The sequence below is a fragment of the Eretmochelys imbricata genome, chromosome 24 (genome assembly GCF_965152235.1).
Source record: "Eretmochelys imbricata isolate rEreImb1 chromosome 24, rEreImb1.hap1, whole genome shotgun sequence".
Lineage (NCBI taxonomy): Eukaryota > Metazoa > Chordata > Testudines > Cheloniidae > Eretmochelys > Eretmochelys imbricata.
Genome location: NC_135595.1, coordinates 17,602,965 through 17,615,304, shown reverse-complemented (window position 1 = coordinate 17,615,304; position 12,340 = coordinate 17,602,965).

Below are 12,340 nucleotides of genomic sequence, written 5' to 3'. Positions count from 1 at the left end.
TTCTCTTCTGCCTCGGCTCCAACCCCCATGGGATCTACACTGTCCTGCTGAGCCCACTAGAAACAGGTGGGAGCCCTTCCCCTCTATGGGGCGCTGGCTCTGATCTGACCCCGGCGGGGGATTGGCTGGCTTGGTGTGGGGCGGGGATTGGGCCACGGGACCTTTCCCATCAAGGAGATGCCAGCTCCTATCTGACCCCAGGGCGGGGTTGGCTGGCTCAGGGGCTGGGGAATTTCCCCTCTAGGGGGTGCTGGCTCCGACCTGGTCCCAGGGCTGGGCCTGGCTGGCTTGGGGCAGGGGTTGCAGGCATCTATCCCAGACTCTCGGCTTGTTCCAGCTCCCACAGGTGGCCTCACTCGGGCATTTATTGAAATCAGCTGCAAACTCGTCTTCATGGCGACTGGATTCTTCCTGGCCTATTACCTCACCCTGCTCTATTACGGACGGTAACTCAGCCACTGACCCACCCACCAACCTACCCACCCACCCATCTACCCACCTACCTACCGTCTATCTATCCACCTACCCAACTATGTACCAACCCACCAACTTCTGTGTCTATTCATCCCCATTCACCCCTCTTTCTATCTATCTATCTATCTATCCCCATTCACCCCTCTTTCTATCTATCTATCTATCTATCCCCATTCACCCCTCTTTCTATCTATCTATCTATCTATCTATCTATCTATCTATCTATCTATCCCCATTCACCCCTCTACCTATCTATCTATCTATCTATCCACACTGCCAGCCACATACATATCCCAGAATCTCTCTCCCAGGACACCCTGCTGCTGTCGTGGAGGGAGAAGAAAGGACAGGCCGGGGGCCCGGGAATCCATGGTGCCCGAGTCCGGTGTCTAGATCGGGCCGTTCCTCAGCCACCGAAGAGCCGACAAGGAATTGGAATCTCACAGGATTGAGGAAAAGGAGAACGAGACCTCAGCTGAGCCCAGGGGTAGAAGCAGACATAGAACAGGTCACCTGGGCCCCCTCTCTTCCCTCCATTGTCCTCCCACTTGCCAGAACCGTCTGGCTCCCAAGATGGGCTCGGCCTCTGGGCCACTGGTTGCTAATGTCCATAATATCCCGGCCATTGTCCAGGGTCCCGGCTGCCAGGTGACATCACACCTGGCCCTCTGCAACCACTATCCCCCTCTCCCACCACCTCGTTCCGCACACAGCACACAGGGAAACTGAGGCAGACACAGTATTCATGCAAAACTCTAAAAAAATCCCCCACTTCGTCACAGGTGCTTTTCAAAATAAAAGTTTTGCGCAAAGGTTCCCTGCCCCAAAAACTAATCACGGGATTTTTTGGTTTTTGGAAAGGTTTCACAGGGATCTGGGCCACTTAAAACTAATGATCCCTGGGAAACATTCACTAGCTAGGAATTTTTCACAAAAATATCCCAAATGTTTCAATCTCTCCTGCCTTCCCCCCCCCCCCGCCCCCACACACCTCCTCGGCTTTAAAATATCTTCAGGACACAGAAAAAAACAGACATTTGAATTATTAGATAGATAGATAGATAGATAGATGATTAACCCTTGCCCTTCCATACCGACAGACGCAGTCACCATGATCCCAGCGTTATCAGCCATGTCAGGTTTCTATCTCGACCTGGTGGGTACAAGGTTTCCCAGAGAATTTCATTTTTTTCCTGCATCTGAATCTGGTAATTCCCAAGACCCAGGAAACACACATGTGTCAAATACTGAGCTCAATACAATGCACAAAGAGCCCTTGCCCAGCGCTGAGATGTGACCGCCTCTGGGGTGGGGAATGGGGGCTGTTTATATAAGGATCCCGGCTGGCGCTGAGATGCACCCACCTCCAGGTGGGGCTGTGACGAAGTGGGACTGTTCTTAATGTTTCCTCCGAATATTGTGGGGGTGCCTCAGTTTCCCCTATGCAGTTCTTAAGTATCTAGGGGGTGGGGTAAGGGTGTATGATCCTTGCAGAGCCCTAGAGGGCAGGTGTGCAGGGGTCTGGACACAGAGAATGGCCGACACCCTGTTTCCTGGCAACTGATGGCCTGGGCCCTTCCCCCCTGCAAGGTGAGAGCTGAAGGGTTGGAGAACAAAGGAATCAGGTGCCCTCCTGGCCCAGGAAAGGAACAAAGTCCAGAGGAGGGGGGGCTGGAGCGAGTTTCAGTTTGGGGCTGGCTGGAGACATGGAGTGAAGGGCAGACGTGGTTGTCTGACTCACTGGCCCCCAAAATGGACCCAGCCGAGAGGTCCCGTTTTCTGCACCTGCAAGCTCTGTTTTAGACCATGTTCCTGTCGTTTAATAAACCTCTGTTTTACTGTCTGGCTGAGAGTCACGTCTGACTGCGAAGTTGGGGTTCAGGACCCTCTGGCTTCCCCAGGACCCCGCCTGGGTGGACTCGCTGTGGGAAGCGCACGGAGGGACAGAGGAGGCTGAATGCTCCGAGATCAGACCCAGGAAGGTGGAAGCTGGGTGAACTGTGTGTCCTGCAGACAGTCTGCTCACAGAAAAGCGACTTCCCCAGAGTCCTGACCGGCTTCGTAGGGAGCAGTTCCAGAGCATCGCCCAGGGACTCCGTGACAACTGGTGTCAGCGGTGGGATGTACTGCACCCCATGGATGGCGCTTCCTGCAGTAAGTGACTGGGGAGCAGTAAAACGAAGGGGGATTGATGAGGACCAGGCGTGCTGAAGGCTGAGAGAGGAGCGGTTTCGGGGGGCAGTTAACCCCTGGGAGTTTGTGACCAGTGAGAAGGACTGTGCAGTAATGGGGTACCCCTGGGGACTGCGATGAGCAGTCTCCGGGGCGGAGGAGCCTGCGGCTTGGCCCTGGGAGAGAGAAGGACTTTTGCAGTAACAGGGTCCCCTGGGGGATTGCAGCGAGCAGTCCCAGGGGGGGGAGTCTGCAGCTCAACCCTGGCAAAGAGGGGGTGACCTCGAGAAGGGCTGGCACACTAGGGGTTCTCCCTGGAAACCGTGGGGAGCTGAGAGCACACAGGCCTGTGAGTCCACAACAACTTGGGAAGGGCGGAGTGATGGCCTGTCACCGTCTCCTGAAGAAGGACATTGTAACCCTGTGCAGAAAGAGAGGGTTGAGCATTGGAAAGTTCACCAAGGCACAGTTCATCGTGCAGCTGGAGGAGGATGACGGCTCTAAGGAACAGATTCCTGACCACAAATGGGGCTACAGCAGGATCTGGGAGCAGCTGGAGTGGGAGCCAGGCACCCCCAAGACTCCTGTCCCCGACCAGACGGGGGTCTTCACGATCGGGTTCCCCATCGGGGGATCGGAGACGGACGGGATTGAAGCTGAGTCCAAGAGAGCAAGAGGACTGTGAGAGCCAGCGAGAGCCCGAGAAAGAGCTGCAGCAGCAGCATGAACTGGCGGTGGGGGAGCGGAGAGGCCTAGGGGACCTCCCGGGGTGAGTGGGGATAGACCCCGGGGGGCCAGTTCCGCAGGGAACCTCGAAACTAAATTGCTGCCCCTGTTAAGGGGGGGGGATGTGGATGCCACCTCACTGCCTTTGAGCAGGCTGGTGATTTGAACCAGGGGGACCCTGCAGAAGAGCCCCGGTGTCTAGCTCCCTTGCTGGGTCCCAAGGCCATAGACTCCGTCAGCCAGATGGGTGGGGAGGTGGACAGGCTCCCACTCCTGACCCCAACCTATCTGTCTGTGTGGAGTTTCCTGGGGCCAGGCCCCTCGGACCCCCAGTGGGAGCGGAAGGGGATGGTCAATGGGGAGACATTCCTGGGGTGGCGAGATCCTGGGACAGAGACAACTGTTGTCAGGCCCTGGGTGGTGCAGCTTCAGAGGCTGAGGGGCTGTGTGAGCTGGGTGAGGGTCCCAGGGACGAAGCCCCTCGCCCTGCCTATGGCCCAGATCCCTGTGCAGACCCAGGAGGGGTGGGGCTGGCTGGTTGTTGGGGTTCTCCGGGATATCGGCTGCGAGACCCTGTCGTAGGGTCACTGTGTCTCTTTGGGGCAGGATCCAGGCCATGCTCCGGTAACTGCCAAGGGTTTGAATTTGAATCCAGGGAACCAATCGGCGGAGAGGGAAATGGTCAGTGAAAAGGCAGATGACCTGGCTGGCAGCAGGGAGGAGCGGCTAGGCTCAGGCTACCTGCCTGCCTGTAACCAGCCCCCTGGGGCTGGGCGGACAGAGAGATGCTCCCCGCCCCTTTGTACACTGGAGAAGGGGCTCAGGCTGGCTCTGATGCACTGAGGAAAGCAGCGAGCTCGCTGCCTACCCCCACTGGGACAGCAAGGGCAGCGCTGAGCAAGGGGGCAGATAAGACCCCAGCTGGGTGGGGGGAGACACAGGCAGGGCAGGGGATCTGTGGGGAGTGGCAAGGTGCTTGGTAAGGAAAGTTTGGATGAGCCTAGGCAGCCTTGTGAGCTGATGGCTGTGTCTAGTCAGCAGGGCGGGAAGGAGAGGAGACAGCCGTGTTAGTCTGTATTCGCAAAAAGAAAAGGAGGACTTGTGGCACCTTAGAGACTAACCAATTTATTTGAGCATGAGCTTTCGTGAGCTACAGCTCACTTCATCAGATGTATACCGTGGAAACTGCAACTACAGCATTTGCTCAAGAAACTTCCTGAAAAAGCACAAGATCAAATCCACACAGACACACCCCTGGAACCCCGACCTGGGATATTCTAACTACTACCCAAGATCCATAAACCTGGAACTCCTGGGCGCCCCATCATTTCAGGCATTGGCACCCTGACAGCAGGATTGTCTGGCTATGTAGACTCCCTCCTCAGGCCCTACGCTACCAGCACTCCCAGCTACCTTCGAGACACCACTGACTTCCTGAGGAACCTTCAATCCATCGGTGATCTTCCTGATAACACCATCCTGGCCACTATGGATGTAGAAGCCCTCTACACCTACATTCCACACAAAGATGGACTACAAGCCGTCAGGAACAGTATCCCCGATAATGTCACGGCTAACCTGGTGGCTGAACTTTGTGACTTTGTCCTTACCCATAACTATTTCACATTTGGGGACAATGTATACCTTCAGATCAGCGGCACTGCTATGGGTACCCGCATGGCCCCACAATATGCCAACATTTTTATGGCTGATTTAGAACAACGCTTCCTCAGCTCTCATCCCCTAAAGCCCCTACTCTACTTGCGCTATATTGATGACATCTTCATCATCTGGACCCATGGAAAAGAAGCCCTTGAGGAATTCCACCATGATTTCAACAATTTCCATCCCACCATCAACCTCAGCCTGGTCCAGTCCACACAAGAGATCCACTTCCTGGACACTACAGTGCTAATAAACAATGGGCACATAAACACCACCCTATACCGGAAACCTACTGACCGCTATTCCTACCTGCATGCCTCCAGCTTTCACCCTGACCACACCACACGATCCATCGTCTACAGCCAAGCTCTGCGATACAACCGCATTTGCTCCAACCCCTCAGACAGAGACAAACACCTACAAGATCTCTGTCAAGCTTTCTTACAACTACGATACCCACCTGTGGAAGTAAAGAAACAGATTGACAGAGCCAGAAGAGTTCCCAGAAGTTACCTACTACAGGACAGGCCTAACAAAGAAAATAACAGAACGCCACTAGCCGTCACCTTCAGCCCCCAACTAAAACCCCTCCAACGCATTATTAAGGATCTACAACCTATCCTAAAGGATGACCCAACACTCTCACAAATCTTGGGAGACAGGCCAGTCCTTGCCTACAGACAGCCCCGCAACCTGAAGCAAATACTCACCAACAACCACATACCACACAACAGAACCACTAACCCAGGAACTTATCCTTGCAACAAAGCCCGTTGCCAATTGTGCCCACATATCTATTCAGGGGACACCATCACAGGGCCTAATAACATCAGCCACACTATCAGAGGCTCGTTCACCTGCACATCCACCAATGTGATTTATGCCATCATGTGCCAGCAATGCCCCTCTGCCATGTACATTGGTCAAATTGGACAGTCTCTACGTAAAAGAATAAATGGACACAAATCAGATGTCAAGAATTATAACATTCATAAACCAGTCGGAGAACACTTCAATCTCTCTGATCACGCAATCACAGACATGAAGGTCGCTATCTTACAACAAAAAAACTTCAAATCCAGACTCCAGCGGGAAACTGCTGAATTGGAATTCATTTGCAAATTGGATACTATTAATTTAGGCTTAAATAGAGACTGGGAGTGGCTAAGTCATTATGCAAGGTAGCTTATTTCCTCTTGTTTTTTCCTACCCCCCCCTCCCCCCAGATGTTCTGGTTTAACTTGGATTTAAACTTGGAGAGTGGTCAGTTTGGACGAGCTATTACCAGCAGGAGAGTGAGTCTGTGTGTGTATGGGGGTGGTTTTTGGAGGGGGGTGAGGGAGTGAGAGAACCTGGATTTGTGCAGGAAATGGCCTAACTTCATTATCATGCACATTGTGTAAAGAGTTGTCACTTTGGATGGGCTATCACCAGCAGGAGAGTGAATTTGTGTGGGGGGGTGGAGGGTGAGAAAACCTGGATTTGTGCTGGAAATGGCCTAACCTGACGATTACTTTAGATAAGCTATTACCAGCAGGACAGTGGGGTGGGAGGAGGTATTGTTTCATATTCTCTGTGTATATATAAAGTCTGCTGCAGTTTCCACGGTATACATCTGATGAAGTGAGCTGTAGCTCACGAAAGCTCATGCTCAAATAAATTGGTTAGTCTCTAAGGTGCCACAAGTACTCCTTTTCTTTTTAAGGAGAGGAGAGTGGCAGATGAGTGTCACTGGACCTTACCTGTTAGCTGGGTGGAGAATTGGGACAGGGAAGGAAACATGCCCGTGTCTGTCAGGGGTATTGACTTGCATAGGGAGGGAGCTACCCCAAACTCCAAGCAGTTGTCTGTGACCAGCCTTGTGTGCTGGGACAAGGGGAATGAGATCCCAAGCTGGGTGTCTGGGAAAGGAGAAAGTGTGTCCGGCTCTTCTTTGTCTGTGGAGCAGACAGAAGGGGCCTTTAAGCCTGTGATGGTTGAGGGTCGTGCAGTTGTCTCAGAGTTGGTTCTGGATTCAGCTAAAGCCCAGGAAGGGAAGGGTCCTAAGTTTGGGTCTGCTCGGGAGAATGGCCCTGTAACTAGGTCGCATCCAGTTAGGGTCAATGTAAAATCCCAGAGAGCAGACAATTCTGGTGCTTATATTTTGCCTGTTGCTAGTGTGTTGTTGGAAAGGGTGGAGCAACTCTGTCTAATCAGGGTGAGATCCTAGCCAGGGCACAAGGAGAGCATGAAGGTGATGTGATTGTGTTACCTACTGAGGGTGTGGAAACCTGTCGCAAGAAGGAAAAGATTCCTGAACTTGTGTGTGGCAAAGGGAAGGAGAAGGCTTCTAACCTTTTATCTAGGAAGTCTGTAAGTTTGCCTGAAAGGGGATTGTGGAGGAATCCGCCTGATGGGCCAGAGGTGATTCTGGATGTAAGGGAGACCCAGAAAGAGTCTGTTGTTGCTCAGGAAAGTGTTCCTCTAGAGCAAGCCCTAGGTAAAGAGGGTAAGAGCAGAATTTCTGGGAGGGGTGAATTGTTGCATAGAAAAGCCCTAGGGAAAGGAATCCTCATGGAGTCTTTGCAAGCAGTTTACTGCCACTGAAGGGTGTGAAAGTGATTTAATCAAGAAAGTTTCAGTTCCTAACAGCCAGAAATTTTCTGTTGTAAATGGATCCACTGACTGTCCTGTTGAAAGATCCAGTGTGGAGAGCTTTGAGAAGGTCTCAGATGAAGTGAAAGCTGTTAAGAAAGTTAAACAGTCCTATAGCCAAGTGGCTGTGTTTGGCCAGCTTGCTGGGGAGAAGACCCAATCCCAGTTTGACCCCCTGGGGTTTTGGGGTGGCCAAAGGGCACGGGCCGCAGAAACCTTCCCACATGCGGCCTGCGAGTGCTATCGGCCACCCCCGACCTAAGGGAGGGCGTGAAACTGGAAGGGCCTGGTGTAACTCCTACCAAGGAATGGGAGAGATGCTGGGGCATCCATGGGAACGTTGGTGGCTTCGAACTTCCCCAGGTCACCGGGTAAAGTAACCCCGCTCAGTTCGATCTCGAAGGGGGGAGAGATGTGACGAAGTGGGACTGTTCTTAATGTTTCCTCCGAATATTGTGGGGGTGCCTCAGTTTCCCCTATGCAGTTCTTAAGTATCTAGGGGGTGGGGTAAGGGTGTATGATCATTGCAGAGCCCTAGAGGGCAGGTGTGCAGGGGTCTGGACACAGAGAATGGCCGACACCCTGTTTCCTGGCCACTGATGGCCTGGGCCCATCCCCCCTGCAAGGTGAGAGCTAAAGGGTTGGAGAATAAAGGAATCAGGTGCCCTCCTGGCCCCGGAAAGGAACAAAGCCCAGGGGAGGAGGGGCTGGAGGGAGTTTCAGTTGGGGGCTGGCTGGGACATGGAGTGAAGAGCAGACGTGGTTGTCTGGCTCACTGCCCCCAAAATGGACCCAGCCGAGAGGTCCCGTTCTCTGCACCTGCAAGCTCTGTTTTAGACCATGTTCCTGTCGTTTAATAAACCTTCTGTTTTACTGTCTGGCTGAGAGTCACGTCTGACTGCGGAGTTGGGGGGCAGGACCCTCTGGCTTCCCCAGGAGCCCGCCTGGGCGGACTCGCTGTGGGAAGCGCACAGAGGGGCAGAGGAGGCTGAATGCTCCGAGGTCAGACCCAGGAAGGTGGAAGCAGGGTGAGCTGTGTGTCCTGCAGACAGGCTGCTCTCAGAAAGGCGAAATCCCCAGAGTCCTGACTGGCTTCGTAGGGAGCAGTTCCAGAGCATCGCCCAGGGACTCCGTGACAGGGGCATCTATTAAACAGCAACGGAGGGAAACCTCCGGGCAGCTCATTAAAAAGAGTCAGAAACCAAACGGGGATTAACCAGAGGCAGAATGTAACACACCAAACTCGGGGCCGGCCCAGACCCCGGGGTTCCTGCCCCGGAGGTCACCCCAGCGACCAGGGGTCTGCCCTGATCCGCATGGATCCAGCGCAGCGACTTCTAACCCACTAGCCCTGGCAGCCACAGTCCCAGCAGGAATCTGCCCCGGGCTCTCTCCTTCCCCCACTAGCTGGGGACATATGTCCAAGCAGCTGCGCCCCACTGTTCAATGGGACCCTCTCACCTGCTCTCAGTGGCTCTCACTCAGCCCCGAACTGGTGTCGACCGGCCGGAGGTGGAGCAAACTCACCGACTGGAAACTTCCTGTTGTGCAAGATCCGCTCAGCGACCAGCTTCCCAGCACAGCCGCCGGTGCCCACACGCAGGGGGGCAGAGCTGACATGCCACTGGCCTGGGGCAGAGCAGGACTGGGGTGGGAGACTCGCAAGGGCCTGGCCATTGGGGCTGGTCCCAATGCCCCTAGGGGGTGCTGTGTTTCTTTTAGTTATAGGTTTCCCCCAAAGCCTTGTGTATCTCAACACCGGGCAAGGAGTCCTTGTGTAAACAGCCCCCGAGCCCCACCCCAGAGGCAGCCACATCTCCACGCCGGGGAGAGGTCCCTGTGTAAACAGCCCCCAGGACCCAGGCCAGATTCAGCTGCATCTCACCTCTTAAGTCGAAGGACGGAGTCTGTGGCGGGCCGTGGAATCCAGCTGCCTCTCCTGATCCAGCCGACGACCCGGGTCCCATCACAAGGGAATCCCCAGACTCAGTGACCTCAAACAGGCGTTTGAGGACTGAGAGACAGAAAACAAACATCTGCGCTCAATGGACCGGCTCCGATCTGCTGGCTTCTCCCCTGCTGAGAGACCCTAGAGGGGAAGGACCCCGGGTCCCATTCCCACCCCCCAGAGCCAGCCAGTTCCCCACCCTGCAGCAGATCACATCCAGCGCTCCCGAGAGGGGAAAGGCCCCATGCCCCATTCCTCCCACCCCGAGCCAATCCCCCCACGGTGGGGCCGGAAGCCGGCTGCCAGGAGGAGCTGGCCTGTATCTGTGACAATCTCCCTCTTCTGTCGATGGCCCCGAGATCTCCGGCCACTGGAACCAGCTTGTGCAAGACATGTGAGGGCCAGATACACACACTGACTTCCCCTTCCTGTCTTGAAATCTCACCTCTCGCCCCAGCCCTCGCCCTGACACTCGCACCCGCTCCCTGCGAGGCAGGTCTCTGCACACACCCGGCTCTTCCCATTGGAGTCAGGATTGGCTAGCCGTCCTAACTGGGCATCTGCTGTTCCAGTGCGCTGTTCCCAGACGCCCCACCCCAGAGGCGGACGCACCTCAGCTCCAGGGGAGCAACCCCTGGACAGTGTTGCTGTGCGGCTGTTCCCCAGCCGCCCCACCCCAGACGCGGACACATCTCAGCTCGGGGTGAGTGATTAGTGTCTGCAGCGTGTTCAATACGATGAGAGGTGTGAGCTGCTAGCGTTCAAATATTATTGTGTGACTGGAAAACGCAGTCAGAAAGGGATAGGGTGGGGACGGGGGGCAGGTAGTCAGGACTCCTGGGTTCTACCCCCTGCTCTGGGAGGGGAGTGAGGTCTAGTGGTCAGATCAGGGCGGCTGGGAGCCAGGTCTCCTGGGTTCTCTCCAGGCTCTGGGTGGGGAGTGGGGTCTAGTGGTCAGAGCCGGGGGGTAATGGGAGCCAGGACTCCTGGGTTCCATCCACGGCTCTGGGAAGAGAGTGGGGTGTAGAGGGTCTCAGAGCCACGACTCCTGGGTTCTGTCCCTGGCTCTGGGTGGGGAGCTGGGTCCAGTGGGTTAGAGTGGGGGGTGGAGGCAAGGAGTCACGGCTCCTGGGTTGTGTCCCAGCTCTGGAAGGATTAGCAGGGCTCAGAGACCCGGACTCCTGGGTTCTATTTCAGCCCCACAAGCAAGATGCGGCCTGCCTCTGTTGCAAGGAAGCCACAGGCAGCCCCAGCCAGAGGGAGAGGAAGTCGGCAGGATGCTGATGCTGGGGTTTCTGAGACATCATCTCCCCTTCATCCCTGTCCGCACCGACTTCTGCTTTCACATTCCTATGCATGCCGCTTCCCCGGGCTCCAAGTCACAAAGCGTGAGGAACCCGGGCTGCAGGGTGGGAGAGCCAGGCCTGGGCCCCCCTCTGCAGGTCTAGGGGTGAGTGGAACTAGGGTGCGGGAGGGAGCTGGATGGTCTGTGGAGACTGGGGTGCCCTAAATCCCGACCCGCAGCCCCTTCTTATCCCAGCCCTGGGCTCCCTGCCCCCACAGCTCTGCCACTGCCCCTCAAGCCCGAGCAGGGTCCTGCCCCAGGGCTCCCCCACCCTGGGGACAACACTGGAGGCGTCGGCTCAGGGGGCCACGCACAGCCCGGGGTTCTCCAGCTCTCATCTCTCCGCCTCCTTCCCGAGAGCACCTGAGGGCAGCAGAGGGATGGTGGGAAATGGAACTGCCGGGGGTTTCCCCTTCCCCATGGGGGTGGGTTTTGGGGGCAGGGAGGCCAGGCATTGCAGAGGAGGCAGTTATAGATACCCCAGGGGGAGCACATACGTGCAAACTTCTCTCCCAACCCACAGCTGTGCTCCCCATATTGCCCCGCATGGAGCTGGGTGGGGCACAGACCCCTTGGGGCTCCCAGGCACTGCACGGGGTCAGGGCAGCCCCCCAGGGATGGGGATGGGGGCTGGACCTCTCAGGGCTGGTCCATGCTCCTCCTGCCCTGCCCACTTATCCCGCCTCCTGGAGAAGGGCAGCCAATCAGGGGTGCTGCAGGAGGGAGGCAGCTCCCCCTTCAGGAGCTGAGAGGAGTTTTTAGGGAGGGGAGGGAAAGAGGGGGAGCGGCCTGTACCATTTTCTTCGGGGTGCGAGGAGCCATTGCCCCGTACCATTTGCACAGAAAGGGAAGGGGGAGGAGGAGAGAGGCTCATACCATTTTAAATGCAAAGGAGGGGTGAGGAGTCAGTAGTCCACAATATTTTCATGGGGGGGGAGGGGAGAGGAGGGAGTGGCCCAAACCCTATTAACAGGTGAGAACGGGGGGAAGGTGTGAGTGGCCAATACCATTTTCACGTGTGTCAGGGTTCCCTCCCCACTCCGAACTCTGGGGTACAGATGTGGGGACCTGCATGAAAGACCCCCTAAGCTTATTCTTACCAGCTTAGCTTAAAAACTTCCCCAAGGCACAAATCCTTCCTTGTCCTTGGATGGTACTGCAGCCACCACCAAGTGATTGAGACAAAAATTCAGGAAAAGAGCCACTTGGAGTCCCTTGTTCCCCAAAATATTCCCCCAAGCCCCTTCACCCCCTTTCCTGGGGAGGCTTGAGAATAATGAGAATACCGACCAGACCCTTTGTCCTTAGGACACTGAAAATCAAACAGGTTCTTAAAGAACTTTATTTAAAGAAAAAGTAAAAGAATCACACCTGCA